We start from the raw sequence: 7733 nt of genomic DNA, 5'->3' as shown, positions 1-7733 counted from the left end.
GGTCTGGGTGTTGCGGGGGGCGGCTGCTGGGGGGTGGGGCAGGGTCCGAGAGTTGCGGGGGGACTGCTGCGCGGGGGGGGGGTCCCTCCTCTCGATTCCCGGCGGGTGTCCCGAGCTGCCTCCCCCACGCATAGAGAGGAGCTCAGCCGCAGCCTCCTTGGCGTCCAGGCGCATGCGCTGGTCCTCGGGAGGGCGGGGCAGACGAGCGGCGGCGTTGGTCCGATCCGGGTCGCGCATCCTCCTGCTGCCGGCGCCGCCGGGTTCTGGGCTGCGTAGCATCGTCCACCGCGCTCCCCGCTCTGCCGCGCCCCCGCCAGGACCAGCCCGGTCGTCGTGCGCGCCCTACCCTGCGATGAGGCTGAGCAGCCGCGGCCTGGGGTGCTGCACGGCGGGCGGCAGAGAGCGCGGCCCGCCCCCGCCGCCGCCGCGGAGCCCCTTCGTGCACCAGCTGCGTCCCAGCGCCCTGCAGAAAGCCAAGGTGGGTGCCCGCTTCTCCCGCCCGCCGGCGTGCCTGTGCCTGTCTGGCCGCGCTGGGGCGGGGATCCCCGCTGCTGCCCTGCGGGGCCCCGCCGGGTCACAGGGCGCATGGCCCGGCTGAGCCGCTGACATGCTGCCCGCCCAAAGCGTTGCCGCCTTCCCCGCGGGACCCCGCCTGGCTCACCAAAGCCCCTGCTGCTCGGCAAATCCTCTGCACTGCGCTGGCCCCAGTGCGAGCCCCCGGAGGAAAGACTTGCTAGAAACATCTCGTTTACGTGAACTGCACGATAAAAGGACTAAGGGGGAAATTTGAAAGCAAACATAATTCACCAAATCTTTTCTTAGGCAAAAAGTCTTGTGTGTGTGTGTGCAAGTTTATATTCACAGGAGTTGTGTGCAAGTAAGAATTTTTTTTATACGTTTGTCAGCCGTGCCTTGGAGGTGCAAGTTTTAACGCAGTGAAATAAATACGTTTCATCATCGTTTGGTTTTCATATTCGTGAGGGGCTATGTTATTGCCTACCACATTGCTCATAAATTTCCCTGAGTGCATGGATAATGTATGTATTCTTTTGCATGCAAAAAACATCTTGAGACAAGAAAACAATGACAAGAAACAAATGTTTCCAAATTAAAAATGACCTTTTTCTAGATTGGGAGGGATTGTATGATTTGAGAAGGATAGGTGGGAGAATTGCCTTTCATAAGCTGTAGACTGTGGTAACACTTTGAATGTTTGCAAGTTCTTTCTTGGGTAAGCCTTTTTTTTTTTTTTTAATTTAAGGATATGGTGTTTATTTCACTAAAAAGCTGTGAGCTATCCATACAGCAGGTGGGTCATTATGACATGAAAGTGAATAGATCGTGAAAATAGTGATTTTGTTTTGTTATTGTAACTACATGGTAACAAAATATCATCACTGGAAGTAATGAATTTGTTTGGTTGCTCCTAGCAGAATTTTGAAAGGAGATATTCTTAATTTCCTAAGAAATTATATATCCCTCCTTTATCCTCCTGGGTGCAAGTATAATGTTTTTCAAATGGAATGTCAAGAATTCAGAAGTAAGTAAATGCCAGAACTAAGGTAGCCTATGCAACTTTAATTCAGTGGCCTTGTGAGCATACATCTTTTAATAACATGACTGCTTACTCTCTTTTTCCACTGGACCCCTGTCTCATTCAGGTCATAAGACGGATGGTGCTCTCTGAATGAATAGCTATTCAATATTACTTTTTATCCTTGTCATTCAGTGTGTGGCTTCAGGCTTTATTAATGATCTACTGTTCAAACTGTACACTAAATTAATTTTCTTATGGCCTTTTCTTCCTAAAGCATTTGTCACTAACATCTGAGTTTTCACAAACATTAGTTAACTAATCTTCACAATATCCCTGTCAGGTAAGCTGCTGTTTTTAAAGCTGGGCTGAAAAAGGGAATCCCTTTCTGTGAAAAATCTTGCATTTTTTAAAAAAAAATGCATTTGAATAATGCTGAAAATGTGAACTGTTTTCACAAAAAGGGATTTAAAGCAAAATTTTGATTAGGGAGAGCGGAACCAGAATTTTCTGGCTGCCTCTCCCCCCAGGCTGTTGCCAGTTTCCCTTGTTAAATTGACAAGAGCCTTCCACTGAGCTGCTGAAGAGGCAGAGCACTTCAGCACTTTGACTCCCCACCTCCTCCTTAGGCCTGGGGAAAGAGAGGCAGGCCACCTGGTTTCTTTTCCTCTCCCAAAGCTGGAGAGGAGGTGGGGAGGCAAGGCAGAGTGCCCTGGTGTTCTGCCCCCTCTCTCTCCCAGAGCTAGCCCTCCTGGAAATCTTGCGTCCATTTCACTGGAAGAAAGAGAAATTGACAACAGCAATTCAGGCAGGGAGCCATCATTTCTATTTTCCTAGTGGAAAATTGAAATAGGTTGGCAAAACTGAAATTTGTCTCAAAGAAAATTTTGGTTTTGAAAAAGGGCATTTTTTGGTCAGAAAAGCATTTTGACAAAAAACTTTCAAGGAGCTCTAGGTGTTTTTCCGAATTTAAAGATGGGAGTCTTTGCCAAGATCATAAAGTGTTTACTTTTGGGTGCGCAAGCTGACATGCCTTGGGCTTGATTTTTTTCATAGTATTTAGGGGGTTTTTTAATAGCATTTTATATGTTCAAAATACAGCTCACAGGTACCTCAGTGGTAGATATGAGTGCTCAGCCCTTCTGCGAATTAGGCCCCAAGATGTCCCAAGTTAAACAATCATCAGATGATGCCACCTGTGGAAAAGTTTTTGGCTTAAGTGACTTTCTCATAATGACATAGAACTGTGAGGCACTGACAAGGACAGATTTCAATTTAGGGTGGATGCAGATGTTTTAACCAACTTTTTCTTTCTTAAACCTTTGGCCTTATTCTCTACCTTCTTATGGCTTGTGGGTGGGATGTCCTGTTCCTGCTGGTGCTAGAGGAGGAGACTGATGGTGGTGGTGTTGCATGGCTTCTGCTTAGCTGTTGCTGGGAGGGAGAGGAAGTAGTGTGGAGCTCTCTCTCCACCCCATCCACTCCCCAACTGTTTCTGCTGACCGACCGCATGCCTCCAGCTGCCTGGAGCTGTAGCAGCGTAACTTCCTGCTTCCTTGCAAAATGCATGTGGGTACATGTGCTCCCCCTTGAACTTTCCACCCCTTTCTTCTGTTAGCCTACACTGAGCTGGTGGGCCTCCTTCTGCCTGACTACCAGCCTCCGCTCCCCACTTTGTGTTTCGCTGTTCTCACCCATTTTGCATGGGTCCCCCTTCCCAACCTTGTGACTTGCTGCTCCCACCTGTCTGTCTCAGGGAGATCTGTCCCCTTTGCAGCTCTCTGCTTCTGCCTGTCTGTCTCATGTGGGTCCCCCCCCTTTGCAGTTTGCTGCTTCCATGGGTCCCCTGCCTCTTTGTGGTTCAGTGCTCCCATCTGTCTATCTTGCATGGGTCCCCCCCACCCACCCTTTGGTTCGCTGCTCCTGCAAATCTTGTGTGGTGCCTCTTGTGATCGCCTCTCTCCTGCTGTTTGTTGCTCATTGCCTTTCCTAGCCCAGTTTTCCTGTGTATTTGTGCATGCCTGTGCTTGTTTCTCCCTTCCCCATCCACTGTGCTTTTCTGCTTATATATGCTCTCTCACGCTGAGTGCAGCCGGAGTCTATCATCTTTCCCCACATAATGTTTGCTGTATTCCCTATTCCCTATCATTTGTTTGATTAACTTTGCATTTATGCCTTCCTTACGAATATGCAGGCTAGTGGGGAGGAGTGGTTAGCCTCTTGCCCTCCCCGCCTCTGGTGGCTGTTTCCCCTCACCCGAACTTGATGGTGGACCTGGAAACAGCCCTGGGTGAGGCTTCTGCTCCAGCAGCTTTGTTTGTGGAGGGAAGGGAGGTGCTGCGGGGCAATCCCTGGCCACTGTCATCACTCCACTTTGGCTCTCTGCGCCATCTACCCCCCAGGTCTACCACCAACACCTTTTCCAGTGTCGTCATCTCCACCAGGAAAGCTGCGGAAAGCACAGACGGGCTCCACTGTCAAAACTGCGACCACCAATGGAGCCCTCTCAGTCAGCAAGAAGGACCATGACAGAATAAAAGGGAAGAGCCTGCCCAGAAGGCTCCTTCTGCAGCAGTGGTTACTACTGCTGCTGCTCTGCTGTCAGCTGAGGCTCCCCCCCACCCTTCTGTCCTTTCCACCAGCTCTGGGGGTGCTGCCAGAGCTCAGGGGTCCTAACCCAGTAACCATAACTCCTACTACCAAGGCTGCAGGCACCGAGTCCAGTGTGATGCCCACGCCTGGTGTTGTGGAAGAGCCCCCGACTCTGTCCCTCTAATTCCTGTGATTGATGGTGCTGCCCTCAGCAGTATGGCCGCTGTGGACCCCAAGCTCATTCCTGACCCTTCCCCTTTATGGCACTCCAGGGTGCAATCCAGACCAAGGAGGGGCTGTGTCACCCTTTCTCTGCAAACTGGGGCACCTCACAATTCTTTGCTGCTGTAGCTCCCAACCTTGCAGGTAACACCCTGAGTGTCTGTGTATAGCTGCATCCTGCCAGCCATACATCAGTCACACTCTGGCTTCCACCAGTCTTGGTTATCAGTTGTGGAATGACCCCAACCCATTCCCAGATTTCCCCCCAAAACATGTATTCTGCACTGTTCAACCCTCTCCTGGAACCTTAGTCCATTGCATCTCTAAGGAATCAATGTACAACAGTCTGCTACTTTTAAATGACGTTCCCAGACAACTCACAACACTGGATTAATTTTAATTAAAGAATAAAACAAGTTTGTTTAACTACAAGAAAGTTTTGAGTTAGTACAAGTATAAGGCATTAAATTCAGAAATGGCTACAAGAGAAGTAAAGATAAAACGCTTCCTAGTACTAACTTAACAAACTAGACTTGGTTCAAGTCTTTTACCACGTTTTCCCAGTAACACTGCTGATGACACTCTCAGGGGAGGGTCTTCTCCCAAAGTCCAACAGCTGTTTATTTTGTCATCCTAGGTGAAAAGGAGAGACATGGACAGACAGAGATACCTTGGGGAGTTTTGCCCATTGCTTTTTTTCGTTCAGTCACCCTTTGAAATGTATTTTCCTGAGGGTTATCCCTAGATAAAGGTCATTCCTGCTGTGAGGTTGGAGTCAAGGAGTCTGATGGTGAAAGAGGTTCCATGCTGCTGTTTGATAAAATGCAGATCTGTTTGTTCCTGCCCATGTCCTTACCAAAGAAGAGCCATTTGATGGCATACCCTGAGTCTTTGCAGGTGCCAATTACTCTAGACCTTTTGGTGTGGGGGTACTCTGTGATCCTGTGATCATTCCGCAGAAGACTGTTGCCAATCCAGCTACTGAAGCCAGATGGTGGCTGGAGATGGGGGGACAGGCTGTACACTCATCGAATTTTCAGGTGTCCCGGACAACTTTGTTCTCCCTAGACCGATGGCCTGAGGTGCTGGGGGCTGCTGATGTGCTAGGTCACCTGCTGCATCTCTGGATCTGGGTGGGAGGGGATCAACCTCATTTACTCTGGTACTGGACCTGAAGTGGGTGTGATTCTATTAGCAGGCGTCCACCTTCCTCAGCATCTTGGATCCTTGCAAGTGTCTGGTCCTAGGTGGGGAATTTAACTCCACCCTGAACATGCTGGACCGTGTTGGGAGATAGAAGTGCCAGACCACTGTGGATATTCTCATGAAGATAATTGACCATTACTTCCTGGTCCAGACAACTCTACCAGTTTGGCTGGGTGGAGGAGTCTCTATCATGCCATTTGCAGCAAGGCCACATCTGCGTCTCCTGTTTTAACATCTTGTGGGGCCACTTGTCCAGCATCAGCAAGGCCCTCTTCTTGGACCACCACCTGGTGGTTGTGACAGTCTCTTTGACTCCTGAGCAGCCAGGGCCAGCTAACTGGCATTTTAGCAACAGCCTGCTGGAAGCCATGGCTTTCATGGCATCATTCTGGGAATTCTGGCTGGCCTTGTGGGGGCAGAGGCACATCTTTCCCTAGATACAGAGGTGGTGGGATGTGGGGAAGGTAGGTGCCTGGCTCTTCCGCCACAACTACACCCAGGGAGCCAATTGGAGGAGTGGTTTTGTGATAGAGCATTTGGAATGGGAGGTTTTGGAGCTGGAGAGGCACCTGGCTGCTTGCCCTGGGGATCCATCCGTCTGCAGAGTGTGTCGGGAGAAGCAGGGTGGGTTCTGGGCTCTAAATGGCCATGGGCCAAAGGTACTTTTGTTCAGTTTTGTATCCAGCTCCTTCAGGAGATGGATTCTGATTCCCACTTTTTCTATACCCTGGAGAGTAAGAGCAGTGCCAAAAATCACGTTTCATGGCAGGGGTTGGCACAGTAGTGATGTGTGAAAGGTTGAGCACTTTCTGTGCTAATTTCTCCCCACATCTGACCGATGTTGATGCTTACAGAGTCCTGTGGGGTAAAATCCTTATGGTCAGTGTAGGTGACAGGGACTGGTTGGAGCTTTCTCTCACTTTTGGAAACCCTTTGTCTGATGCCCACCAATAAATCTCTGGGTGTTGGTAGGCTGAGGGTGGAGTTCTGCCACATGTGCTGGGATATGTTGTCTTGGACCTGTCATGTTCACCCTGCTGCCAAAGAAGGGGGACCTTGATGACCTGAGGAATTGGCATTTGATATTGCTACTAAGCACAGATTGCAAGATCACATTGAAGGCTGTGTCACTAAGGCTGAAGTCCGTGTGGGCAGACATGGTCCACTCCAACCAGACCTATGCTTTTCTGGGCCAGATCGTCTTCAGTAATCTCTATCTAGTCTAGGACCACCTTCATGTTGTGTGTAGGGATGGTCTGTCACTTGCCCACCTCTCCTTTGATCAGAAGATGGAGTTTGACATGGTGGATCAGGGTATCTCATGGACATTCTCCTGGTGTTCAGATTCCTCCAGGTGATGTATACTTCTGAGGAGTGTTTGATAAAGGTCAGCTGGACCCTGACCGAGCCTGACATCTTCAGTCAAGAAGTGCGTTCAGACTGCCTGCTCTGCGACCAACTGTATGCCAGTACCATTGAGCCCTTCCTTCATTTACTCTGCCGCTCTCTTGGTGGTCACTTTTCTGCCACTAATCCCTTCCTACTGTGGAAAATTGTCTGACTGTCTGCGGAAATGGACGGGGCTACTCCAGTACCTTTCCCTTTGTTGGAGGGTGCTGGTTATTAACCAGCTGGTCCTGTCCATGCGCTGCTACTAGTTCAAAATTGACAGCCTTCCCCCAGGGACCCTAGCCAGCTCCAGAGTACGATCCTGGAGTTCTGTCTGGGGAACCATTGGAGGTTCTTGAGCCTCCCTCTAGGGAAGGATGTGTAGGCCATGATCTGGATCTACAGCCAGGTCCACACTTTTGAGGCCCTTCAGAGATTCTTTTATGGTGCATGGAATGCCTTCCTCCACCGCCTCTGAGGGCTCCAATGTCACTTCCAGCTCTTTAATCTCCTCCTGAGAGGTCTCCCTCGAGACCTCAGAGTTGCTAGTCTTTTCTCAGGACCTGGAAACTATTTTCAGTGAACAGGTCTGTAGTCGTCACTGACAGGGAAGACTTCCTCACAGACCCCCTGTTACAAAACACGCACTTAGGCGTGTAGATGGTGGAGTCCCCCTTGGTGCACTGAAAGATGACTCTAGCTGGCATCACCAGAATCGGAGACTAGGACTATGGTCGGAGGGACTGGGTGAACCTTGTGGCACTTGGCCAGTGCATTGGGTTACCCATCC

General features: G+C 50.0%; 1 protein-coding gene across 1 annotated transcript in view; it reads left to right on the top strand.

The window, feature by feature from the left end:
• The first annotated feature begins 436 nt into the window (after nucleotides 1-436).
• The window catches only part of LPCAT1 (lysophosphatidylcholine acyltransferase 1), a 135640-nt gene continuing 128343 nt past the window's right edge, over nucleotides 437-7733 (top strand). The window contains exon 1 of the mRNA XM_074945089.1: nucleotides 437-478. The gene's annotated coding sequence lies outside the window, so the exon portion shown is untranslated. The remainder of the gene's footprint in view (nucleotides 479-7733) is intronic.

This window comes from Natator depressus, chromosome 2 (assembly GCF_965152275.1).
Source record: "Natator depressus isolate rNatDep1 chromosome 2, rNatDep2.hap1, whole genome shotgun sequence".
NCBI lineage: Eukaryota > Metazoa > Chordata > Testudines > Cheloniidae > Natator > Natator depressus.
The sequence above is the reverse complement of the archived record's forward strand: the minus strand, read 5'-3'. Positions and strand labels throughout refer to the sequence as shown.